Genomic DNA, 13,626 nt, shown 5'->3' with positions numbered 1-13,626 from the left:
CCAAGGTGGCAATAGCGTATGTTGTATATTTTAATATAATACTGGTGTTAGACATAAGTTTAAGAAAAAATCTCCCCAAATTCATAAAAATTATATAGTGCATTCAATTCATACTCATTCATTATAGATTATAATGAGTTCACAGACTAGAAAATCTAGAAAACTCCATTGTCCTTGGCGCGGATATGTTTATACGTAATGTATACCATTATACGTTTGTGGGAAAACGGGACCATGGAATACACATGGTAGCCTACTTAATGAAATAACCTTCTTTTGCCTTGGTATGTTTTGGTATCCTATATCTATTTGATAGTACCATAACACTTTTGTCAAGCAAATGATATCATTTCCAGAATTGATCGGGTATCGATCTGATAAGCAAACAAGCATTAATCACTGACGTTTTATCCCTCGGACATATAATCGACAGTTATAACACTAACATGTTTAATAATGCTATTCAGAAGTGGAGCATATTGAACCACCCACTTGCTGATCTTCTATAATCTTGACCGCAAACAAAAAATAAGTAGGCCATCAACGTTCTTGATTCCTGCAATAAATAATTTGCTAAATGACAATGATGCTGGTCAAATATTGTCATTCAAAGTGTTCCTTATACTAAATGATTATGTATATAAGACAACACATGCAATCATATCAATCCTCCACAAGATATCGGAAAACGATACAAATTCGCCGTCGGGTTGTTAATAGATGTTTAATATATCTGATGCCTATATAGATTTGAGATTAATTCCTCTGGTAAATCGGAATAAATTTTCGGTACAAGAATACCACATGTCCAATTCCCTCAGACGAGATTTCAACCGAGCTTTTCAAGCCAAACTCGTCACGTCACGTCACGTGACCCATGACGAGATCTACAGTTTTCATTGGAATTCAACGCCTTAAAGGATATATGGAACATTTGGCTTTTATTTCTTAAAAAGGAATGAATGAGGTGGCCTGACATATAAAAGTACAATAAAAGTTTCTCAGCTATCTTCTTAAGGTGTAGAAATAACTACGGTTTCCCTAAGGCCCCTGGGGTCAGCCAAGTAGAAATTAAGTAGCCTTGAGGTAACGTCAACGATAATAGCTGTCAACAAAATTGTGATGTGGGGATGGGAAGCGCGAATTGGGGACGCAAACTGCTCCCTCATTCCCAGTATGTTTATCGATGACATCATTTCCGAATATTTTTTGAAAGCTGACCGAAAATAGGCATAAAACAGAGGGGTTATTAAAAAATATAAATTATTTTATGCAAAAAATGATTCTCATTGCTTTGGAATATCTTTATTCATTTCTTCTTAAAACCATACTCTTCGTTTTGTAATACTTTTCCATATATCCTGTAATGCTGCAATAGCATATCAAATTTGAGCTCGATTCGTGCCGTGGTTCTGGAGAGGAAAATTGCTAAATGACTTGATCAGCTAGCGACATAACGGGACAAGTAGGTCACACCGGGATATTCTTTCTTTACCGTTACGTAGTACGTGCTTAATCACCAGCGGTAAGTAAAACAAAGTGAGGCACAGTTGAAAATGATGTCAAAGAAACCAGCGGTCTGTGCAGTCCACAACGCTTGCCGTTTAAACATTGAAACATTGAAAGGTTCATGCTTATAGTAAACACAATACCATGCCATAACTCTAGATTGGGTATAACGATACATAAATATCTCAGTTACGCTTTCATTTATTGCAAGTGTTCAACTGAATATTGATATTAAACAGGGGCGTAGGAAGCGGGGGGGGCATACCAGTGGGGGGGGCGAGCATATATTTTGCCCCCCCCCCCCCCCCCCCATCCCCACTCCCACTCCACGTAAAACTGTTGAAGAAAATGTTTGGATTTATTTTAGGATTGTTTTTAACCGAGTAAAATGCATTTGAAATATTGGTTTATATGGTGGCTCATAGGAGTAAATGACGTCAGGATCGGTTTTCTTTCCTCAAAGTACTTTGCAATGAGGATCGGTCTAACAACGCATTTATAACCGCTGCTTTAACTAGTTTTGAAAAAATATATTTACATGACAGAAACGTGCTGTGCACTGGCACCTAATGTGTGTAATGTATACGTCTACATAGAATGCAATTTTTCTCATGCGTTTTACCCTGCTCAAAATAATAAATAATTTCAAAGGTGGCGGGGGAGGGGGGGACCGGGACAAGAGTCCCAGTAAAAAAGGCGACAGTTCAGGGGCCGCCAAGGCCCCGGAAGCTCTGAAGCTCTAAATCGCCTTAGAGACGATTTGCTGTATCTTAAATATGTCAACGGAGGTGTTATTGACTATTTAAGCCTGCCTGAAAAAAAATTGAAATAGACGTTTAGCTCACTTGTTGACGCTTTTGCCTGGAGAACCACGGGTCAACAAAGAACATTGTAACAATTTATCCAGAATTCAACATTAAATTTATGCATGTCGGAGAAGGGTTGGTGTAGATTGACTAATACAAGCATTTAACTCGTATGAAAGAGAATCGGTGGAAAGAAGCATCCGTGTTTTTACTGGGGCTTGGTGGTAAAGTTGCCGGCCTATTCGTGCCGGCTTGCTTTCGATTGAAATCAATGTCATTCACAAGTATAAATACACTTTTTAATCAGGCCTTTGGCTCAGAAAAAAAGGCGTGCGTTTGATTTACGGGAATTGTCAGTATAGCGCACCAAAGTTGGTGAATGCATGCATATACGGTACAAATATATTAAATATTCTGCTTTTTGGGCTGAATGGAACTGCAACGTCATCGCATTGAAACACATTTTTGGTTTGTATATTTTACTTCACAAAAACGTCTTATACAAAAAGGTGACATTTAGATGCGCATAGCCACATTCGTGTTATAGAATGTTAGCAATTAAGGGTAATTTTTTTGATGTGACTAAGTAGTTTTGTAGTCCAACTCCAGCAATAGCCGCATTTTTATACCGTTTTTATACTGTCCCTGTAACCCCGGGTTAAGCGAATTAGATAAATGTACACAATTACATAACACGAATTTAATTAACTAGTGTCAATCTGCTGAATATCCTATACATACTCGAAATATGTGAAAAACAATGTTATTATTAGGTGAAAAACATGATAAATCAGGATCAAAATCAAAAATACTAATTGCCCTTTAATTCCAGATGTCTACAAATTTCCTCCCTGTCTCATAGTATTGTAAACGAAGATATATCAGCTTTCTATTTTCATACCGTAGCCTAATGTTCGACATTTCAGAAACCAACCAAATTTCCGTCGACAGAATTAACTGAACTCAAAATAACAACATTGCCCATAACAATTCCGGTTGTAATAAGAATAATGTTCTCTGGGGTATTTTCATCGAGTAATGCGATATTCTGGGACGAACTGGTGCCGGCTTGTTTCCGCAGGCCATAAATGGATTCCTCTGTCTTTCCTTGGTTACCATATATACACAGGCATGCACGCGAGGAAATAAATGACGTCACGTATCGTACGACTTGTGCTCGACATGGTACCATCGATCGATGATGTCACTCGCTCACTGGTGAATACATGTACACAGATCTCGCCGTGCCAAGCCGTCATCCTAACTAGATGACCCTAGATCAATGCTGTGGAAATAGAGTGCGTCCAACAGAACTCGACATTTGCTTTGGCATGAAATGTTATATGATTAACATTAACTCATTAGGGAAGAGTGAATTCCGAACATGAATAATCCCTTGGTTATAAAATTTCACACGACAAATTAAATCCGCTATTGAGTACTAAACTTAGAAATTTAATGTGCGATGTTCCAAGACTTTATAGGCCTTACTTCATATATTTTGTGGAAATCATAAAACTGACACACTTAGCTCATTTCCCTGCATATTAACGAAGTTGAACTGCAACCAAAAAATAATTAATAAACAAAGTATCTAAAAGTTGCCTTCCAATGTGATGTTGTACACTCCTATTAACAATGCAATAGATGACGTTGTTTGTTGCAAAATGTGCACTTCCTAAACAAGCAAGATATAATACTGCACCGCCACACAGATTACAAGTTTAACTTCCTTCAACTTTTCAAGGTAAGTACATTAAAAAAATCTAACATGATATTGGATTCACTACCGTAGCTGTGGAAAATGTTGACAGTTGAGGATTGCAGTCGGTCTCATGCGGTTGTCCAAAAGAGAGCAAATGAAATCAACCTCTCTGAATCTCGACTTCCAAGAAGCAAGTACATAACATAGTAGGCTTACAAAGTAAAAACCAGAGGAGCGACGACAGTATGATTACACGTAACCGGTGAAATAGGGCCTCTTGTCAATGTAGCTAAGTTAGATTAAAAAAAAACAAAAAAAACATGCAGTGATGATAATTGCAATTTATTACACGTAAACGGTGAAATCCCACTTCTTGACAGCTTGTTGGTTTAAATAGTAACTACTACAACCCCAAGCACAACGGCTTAAACGGAATTAGCTGCTTAAAAATTGTAGACATAATGTTTCAAGGTAGAATCACTTCCCAGATAGATCCTAAAGAGACCATATACTTCGGAGCTCTTGACATCATTGTGCTTTTACAGAAGAACATTTCGCTCAACCTGTTTCAAGTCTTTTGAAATCAAATGAGAATACTGCCGATAAAATCCAGCTGTTCAGTTGCAGAAAAACGTGACATATATGACATATATGTAGCCCTTGCCTACCCATCAGATGTGCTATCAAAATCAGCCAGTGTCACTCAAAACCCCACATTTAAACTGATTCCGCGGTCTGAACGTTGTGTTCCAGCATACAAAGATAGATGAAGTTAAATAACATGAACGTTCGTGATAACAGCTTTTCGAAATGCGGATATTGCTGAAATTGGACTACAAAACTACTTAGTCACATCAAAAAAATTACCCTTAATTGCTAACATTCTATAACACGAATGTGGCTATGCGCATCTAAATGTCACCTTTTTGTATAAGACGTTTTTGTGAAGTAAAATATACAAACCAAAAACCAAATTGTTGACAATGTTCTGTTATAGCAGATTGATTATTCTCTGTGTTGTAAGTTGTTTGTTATGCTGGTGAGACATGATGCTTCAACTTTCAGACATGATCTATACATGTTCTATATTCAGAAGGTAATTCATGTTGTGAAATGAAGTGGCGCTTCTCTTTGCCTGAATCTATCCTAATTACATACTTTATACGTATTTTCTTAGTTCTTTGGTGTTTTGTGTTGAACATTGTTTTGGGAGATTAGGCGTGCGATTTTTGACTCGGTCCATGTCGGTTGCGAATACCTGATTTGACACATACACTGTGAAAAGTTGAAACTACATCCATCCAGCATACGTGCGTACTCAGTCGTCTTTTACAGTTCTTGAAGTACCTACATGAAATCAACCCCGATCAGTACCTGACGCGCCAAAGGTTTATCAGCCATGACGTCATAGTTAAATAGAGAATAGGATCACCGATACACCAATCACGTAGCGACTCAAGCCTGAGACACGTCTAAGTACTCTCACAAAACAACCATTACTGTCATGTAGCCAGAGTATTGATCTGAAAGCTTTCCTGAAAGGTCGTACGGTTATTGCCACTTTGAAAACCAAACAACCGATGCACATGCAAACTTTCTTCAGGGAGTGACGTCTTGTATGTAATAGAGGACGTGCATATTGCTACTTATTAAGTATTTACGTGTCAGCTGGAATAAAACCCCAACTGAGGTAAATTGCCAAGTCGTCCAATTTTTTCCACATCCGTGTGAACATTTTCCAAATATCACATTGTCGTCAAGACTTCACTGGTGTTACACTCAATGCTGCAGTCTTGGTATAGTTTAATTCTGTAAACATGTTCAGCTGATTGATGCTGTATTTTTGTATTCAGCCTACCCCAACATTTATGTTCAAGCGGTATGTAAAATTCACCAGAAACTATCATAGCATTTAAATTGTTTGCTTTTTAAGTTTGTTGCTTGACTAATTGTCAGATCGAGTGGTTCACTGATTAACAACTTTTAGAATTTCCCCAAATTTTCTTCAGTTTAGTAGGTCAGTGATAAAGACATCGCCTGATAAAGTCCTTCCGTCAGCTGTCTACAAAGCCTTTTCGCCTGTTTGAATTAGTGTCATGCACTTGTGATATTCAAGCGGCAGGAGGTGTACAAAAACTGCGATGTTACTGACGTCACCATTATAGGAACACATACTAGCCAGCTTCAACTACGCTGATAGCGTGTAAAAGATACTTCCTTATACTGCACAGTAATAATTTTCATGAAGTGCTGAATACACAAGATACGTACCTGTGCGATAAACATTAATTGTAAAAAATTTGCACAGGCACAATAATGTGCATCTTACATACACTTTAAATACATACCAAATTATGTACCTCTAATTCAAATCATGTTTATATCGCGAGCTACAGAAACACACCTGTGCAAGACGGATTACAATTGCTTTTAGAAAGCGACGCTGTAAATTTCATTGATTACTTAGCTTGACGCTCAGTGTCTCAACTGATATTCTAATTCTTGGGACTTCTCGGTGAGAAATAACGGCCGAACCACAGATTTCCCATGGGCGATTTAAGTCGTATTCATTCATATATATTTCACTTTAATGACAGCGGTCAAGTTTATTGGTGGGGGAAACGGGAAAAATCCGCCATGTACCTGAAAAACTCAACCTAGCCATTGGGAACTGCATGGATTCGAACCCAGGGTCTCATTAGTGTGTGATCTGAATCGTGTTGGTTTAGACAGCTGCACCAGAGAAGACCAGCTATGGGACTTAACTTTTCCTCATGACGAATAATCGTTATCTACCTATCCCCACAAAAAAAAATAATTAAGAGAACAGATTTCTGAAAATATTTCTGTATTTCAACACACAGTCTGTACAACTCTATACGTAACTCATCCAAAGTACAATCTTGTGGAAACAATTCTCGTGCGGGAAACACTTATATGGCACACATCCATGCACTCATATACATGTATGTAGCCATAGTATGATCTTGGAAATCCAGTCATTGTGTGCTGACGTGGAAAAGAGTGTGGACGTCTCCCGTGTCCATACATGGGAGGTGAACGATCGCTGATTGTTTCTCCCAGGATCTGTCCGGTTTCTCGCCACCATAATGCTGGTCGCCCTCGTATAGGCCTAAGTGAAATATATTCTTCAGAAAACAACGTAAAAAACAAAACAAAAAAAAAACATGCAATAAATACATGACTGTAAACGAAAGGGCTGACATACAGACAGCTACCCGTTATATAATCATACAACTATCATATCATTTTCCGATCATAAGGATATAAACAGATATTGCTCAGAAATATTTCTGTAATCCAGAGGAATGACTAGAATAAACCACCGATCTATGGCAAGTTACGTACAAACTTTCAAAGTGTGCATTTTTGTCTTAATAACAGGAAATACGATACAATTTGTAAAGGAATATGAAATTACGTGGTGTGAAACATCACTTTTTGTCTTAATGTTTAACATCTGTACATGTAAATACAGCCATAAAGAGTGACAAAAATCCCTTAATTTATATGAGAGAATTATATTATTATTATTATTATTATTATCACTTTTGCCGATTGCCGATAGGTCTGGCGGAAACGGAAAGACAAGATAAGGTTTCAAGGAATCAGATGAAAGAGGAACATGCGTCATTACCAGAATATGACTTGATTTGGATGCAAAGTTAATCGTTAAACAAAAATATAACGCGTGTCCATCCCTTACCCAAATGTGATTTTTGTCTGCAACATCCGGGGTTGTCGATATCCATATCGGCTTTCAGACGTATTTTTAACAGTTGACGGTGAAGTAATGACGTAAACAGACGTCATCTGACGTCATTGAAACATAGATTTTGCCATTATCGACGGGGAAAAAAATGAAACCGCAACCTGGCGAGCAAATCGACACCATTGAGGCTTTGCCATTATACAAGCCAAGACAGAAACGATCATTCTTCACAGCAACAAAGCGCCTTAACGAGAAGAGTAGCCAGAACATTTAGTCTGTTAATAAAAAGGTTGAACCAGCTAAAACTTTCTCTTTGTGCATTTAATCTCTTTAATTAACCACATGATGAAGAGCCCTGTTATCATCTTGGACAATCAACTGCATCAATACCATATATGTCAAAAGTAACGATCTCATGTACCCACAGTAAAATAAGGAATTAATTTTATCATCAGAATTTCTGTAGACTTAATACGCGGCTTAAATATCACCAATCAATCAAAAGGAATTGCACAATGATATAACAAAGCCAAACACCCATGTGGATTGTTCGGAGTAGATATCGTTGTCATAGCGACAGGTATACAATTGAAATGGCTGTAGAATTTACTAATGTAGGCCTATAGTTTGCTATGATGTGAAGATTGAAAATTGTGTACAAATTGCATGAAAAAAAGCTCACGAAACATTTGATTGATGAAAAATCCCCTTAAATCTAGATGAAAATCCGGTATATCTGGAAAACTTCTTATGTTAAATGTTAAAGACATACTGGATAAGAGTGAGTGAGTGCTTGGGGTTTTTCGTCGTAACAATTTTTCTGTCATATGACGACGAAGAAGTCCTTAGAGTGCATGTAATGTGCCTCCTTGTTCTAGGACGGATTTCCACCGCTCTTTTATCTGGTGCTGCATCAATGAGACGACTTATCGAGGGCAAGTAAGTCGCTCTACCCGAGCCATTATACTGATACGTGTCAACCAGTCGTTGTACTATCCCCTTTATGCTGCACGCCAAGCGAGGAAGTTACAACTTCCTCTTTTAATGTCTTAGGTGTGACTCGATCTAGGTTTAACCCTGGATCTACCGCTCCCGAAGCGGACGGTCTATTAACTGTACTATCGGAGCGGGGCTGCTGGATGAGACATATTAATGCATGTACATACATATACAGATGACATACCAAAGGTGTAATTCATCCGCTGTAAGAAAATCTCATCAAATGCACTGCATGGGCAAACAAAATCACCTTTTATGAATGCGGACAAGAAATATTCGAAACATACGGATATGCATATACACGACAAGACCAAGGACACGAGACTGCACACTACAAAAATTAGCCATACTATACTTCTCACAAATACGATTGTATATATCTAGGTGGATAAGGATTATGTGCAATATGGATTCTTCACGTGCAACACGTATGCCATGATAACGGTCAGAATACCATAATTCTTCTAAAATTTTGGACAGATATTAGTAGTGTTGAAAGTAGAATATCACATTTCTTTACCAGCCTTTTGGAAAAGTAAAGATATGAGTGTATTGTTCATTAGATGGTTAGATGGTCTAACCATGTGAGAAAAAAGAAACTCAATATTCTTGCTAGAATCACATATATATAGACTAAACTGAGCAGATCGGGTGTCCCAAATTTTAGAAGAAATAGGGTACACAAATATACCGTACAAGGTTATTTTTTAAGACATATACACAGGCATCAATCAGAATGGGGTGCATCGGGAAATTTGCATTCAAATTTGCCAGTCAGTTACCATACATTTCACAGATTAAAACTAAAGCGTGTCCGTATATATAGGGTTTCCTTCATCAGATGTGTAGGTGCTAAAGATAAATTGTACATCTATTTAGAGATATGGACTATGACTTATTTCTATAAAATATCGAATGTAGAATATACATTATCAGGAGATTTGTATTCTTGGTATCCAAATTAGACATACACCTAATAAATCAGCGGATAACCGTATGCTGAGTATCCACTGGATAAGAAAATCTAATAATACCGACAGTGCACTGGTAGAAAGTTGCTTGTCGATGAAGTTCACAATGAATTTGCTCTCCTACGTATAATTTATGTTTAAGAATGCATTTAACTGGACAAAATTCAGTGGCATAATACAGCTACATTGTATACAACAATCGATGATGGATTCATTGAATGAATGGGATTTGCAGCTCCGATTTCTTAACTCAAGGTGAACGAATATACTGGCTGCATGGCGCGCAGACTTATTCAGTTCGGCAAGTAAAAACTGCAAATGATAGAATACGCTGAAAGTGTCCATCAAGCATGCCATTTTCTATAGCAGTAAACCAATGCAGCATTCCAGAGTGTTCAAAGGACTACAGAATGTCAGTTGCAGTGTTATGATCTACCCAGCTGCAATAAGAACTTTATACAAGCCCCCTATAAACCCACCAATGCGGGCAGCCTTAGGTTACCAGCTCCCGGGGTTTCAGTTGGCTTCCTCAGCGACACAAAGGCTTCTCGACTATGGCACATAGACTCCTCTCCCATCTGTAATTACTAAAAAGTTTGACCCGGGCACCTCCGAGTTAGTGATGACGCAGGTAATGACGTCGGTGCGAGCATCTTTTTTGGTGTAGTCCCGGTAAGAGGTCAGATCAATTGGTAATGTGTTACAGCCAAGTGGCTCTGTAGGGACGCCTCAATGATTGCAGTAATAAAGCTAGCTGTCGAGGCACTAGGACTGTCTCTCTTTGCCTATAATATCTCTGTAATCGGAGAGAATTCAGCGATGCGCAGCTCTTACGACGCCTTTATGCTAATGGGAGAAGCCAAAAAGATCATTAGATGACCGTGACTCACCCAAAGCGGTCACTAACTGATAAACAGTTCTGACCCCTGTGACGTCAGCAAACACGTCAATGGTCAGCATGCTAGACATCCCCGCTCCCTAAGCTATATAAAGGGTCAAATTGACTAAGAGCTTTAGCCAGCTGCATATATACCAATATGTAGACATGTGCACTATATTAAAGCAATCTTCGTGAATCACAAATTACTACCTTCCAAAACTTCCGGTTTGTGTACTACAGCCTTAATTGGATCTGTATAACCAAAATTCTACAAGTAATCAAACGCGCGAGATGAGAACATCATGTCTCCCCCGTTCATTATGTCATATCCGCGGTAGTGTACTCTTTATTAACCTTATTAATTACGAAACCTGGTAAACCATGCAGTGGTAGTTATGTTACAAGATGAAAATTCGGTATAGATGAGCTAGATAAAGAGAGAGAAGAAAAGAACTTTCACGTCACCAAAGTAATCTGTATAGTGGTGCAATACTAAGTTGTAAAATACTGCCGTAAACATTAATGTCTACCTCTTCATTATTATGTACTTATCACTGATTGGTCTAAAAATAGAAAAATGTGCTAGCAGTATGACGGTTATACGGAATGTAGCATGTAGTCATCGGGAAAAAAATGTTGATGCATTTAAGCGTGGTAATATAGTGAATATTCAGGTTACACATCCTCAATGCCATTTTATCTGATTGAGCGATGCTACACAATGTATAAATAATATTTCCCTGTTTTCAATTGTTTTTCCGCGACTTAAAAGAAATAATAATAAATAATAGCAACTATAAGACAACATATAATCACACGAAATACTGTTGATTTTACAGTTGATATGATTTCCCAAAAGACATATCAATGATACAATAAAGGGAGTGTTTTTTTTGAGGGGGGGATTGTTGGGGATTTTCCTGTGTTTGATTGGAGTTTAAGGTCATTTTGAACATTATTTATTTATTTATTTGATTGGCGTTGCACGCGGTACTCAAGAATATTTCACTTATACGACGGCGGCCAGGATCATGGTGGGAGGAAACTGTACATGAAACCCACCACCATCCGCAGATTGCTGCAGTTTGAACATTATTCGACCATGTCATAATGGTGTTTTCTTGTAGCACAGTGGACCCTGTGGATCAGAACGCCAAGCCAAATACACCAAAAACGACGTTCCATCCAATGTTATACGGACAGCAGGCTCACTACTTGGTCTAATCCTCTTATACTTCCGAAGAAGTACATATAGTATACAAAGATTATGGACATCGTTAAAGTCCTAGGTGTGACGCGATACGAGATCGAATCTAACGTTAATGACACAGATACTCTATCCACCCTGCCATCACAGGGAAAGAAAATGAAAAACATATTTCATAAACAGATATCACATTGTTGGTCATTTAGAAAACGAATTCAGTAAGGCGAGCTGTGCAATGTAGGGGGCGGGGGGACATACTGTACACTGATGTACGCATGATTTACGAAAAATGTAGACCCTAACTGGTTGGAGGCATGGTTCATCTGGAAATACACAAGCTTACTGATTAAAGGTTCTATGAGGGTCAAGTATAATTGCTTTACTCACAAAGCGGCTGAGTAACACTTGGCTTACATGAATAGGAGACATCGTCGTGAAATGTCCAGCAAAAATTAAAACCCTTATAAGCAAAGAAACAAGCCTCAGTGGAAATGAACACACGATACAGACCTTTTCTTACTTGAAGGTCTGCTATATACATTTATAGCGAAGATTTATGGCCCTCCACCATAATGAGCTTTGTTAGCCGTGATTCCAGAGTACTTTGCAACCTACGCCAAATTTCATATGGCTGACAGTTCTTAAAGCTGTTCAAAGGTGTGCTCTAAATTAAGCCATGTGACATTTGTACACTGTATTGACATGAGACTGACTAGAAGGTAATTTACTTAATTTAACTTCATGGACTTAATATTCAGTACAATGCAGGACCTACATTGTACGGCACTTGAACTTGTTTCATATCTTAATATTACTTCGGACACCATGGTATCCTCGAACCATAATTAACATGAGTGACAGCCGTAATATAAGTGACTATTGAGCACGACATTAAAAACAAATTAAACAATCAATCAAATCCATATCACAGTGTTTCTGTATGTGTTCCGCAAGCGACGCATTGGTAATTAGAATGCTAGATAAGCGAAAGTTTTTCTACAAGTCAGGAACGTTTGCACTTAACACGCATAGACGAATGTGCATCATCTAACTTACACTGTTCACAGTCTAAGAGTTTCCAACTCACGAAATGTAGTCCGGCCTTGTCTGGGTTCAGCCTATTAGTGGGCTCCGGAGGGTGATTAACTATTTCACAGTCGGCTAGAAGGTTAAGAAAACTGGGTACACTGTCAGAAAAAAGAACCCGTCTATCTCTGTGTCGGCTTGACCTAATTCATCATTAGAGACAAATCGATTAGCTGAAAAAAGAGAAACCTTCCAGGAGATGGATAAATTCTAAACTTTGACATTTGCCGTGAAGACACGAGCAAGCCTTATGGCATTGACCAGTTTCTGGGGAAGCGGTTAAGGACAGCCCGCGTATTTACCCAGGCACGGCTCATAACGTATTGTCTAGCTGTTCATCGACCCGCGGGCATCCCGGGCTCTACAAAACTGAGCGACACGCAGAAACATTAATATGTGACGTGTACATATTTGCATATGTAGTTCACACTACAGGAAAATGGCTTTTCTTCAGAAAAATCTATAGAATCGGTTTTGTGTGTGTGTGTGTTCAGCACCTAAATACTAGACTACCCCCCTATTCAGGTCAGGTCTCATACAAGCTATTCTTCCATCAAAGATTGGTCTAGGGTAACCCTACATAGACACTATGTATCCTCATTCCGATAGTTTGATACCAGTCTAAAATATACAGTATTGGAACGAAGGTGGCGTCTATATGTAGGACCAGATCTATGGTACTAACGTCGGCGTTGGCCTCCATCCATCTGTATGCCCATTCCTTTGTAAA

This window comes from Liolophura sinensis, chromosome 1 (assembly GCF_032854445.1).
Source record: "Liolophura sinensis isolate JHLJ2023 chromosome 1, CUHK_Ljap_v2, whole genome shotgun sequence".
Taxonomy (NCBI): Eukaryota; Metazoa; Mollusca; class Polyplacophora; order Chitonida; family Chitonidae; genus Liolophura; species Liolophura sinensis.
The sequence above is the reverse complement of the archived record's forward strand: the minus strand, read 5'-3'. Positions refer to the sequence as shown.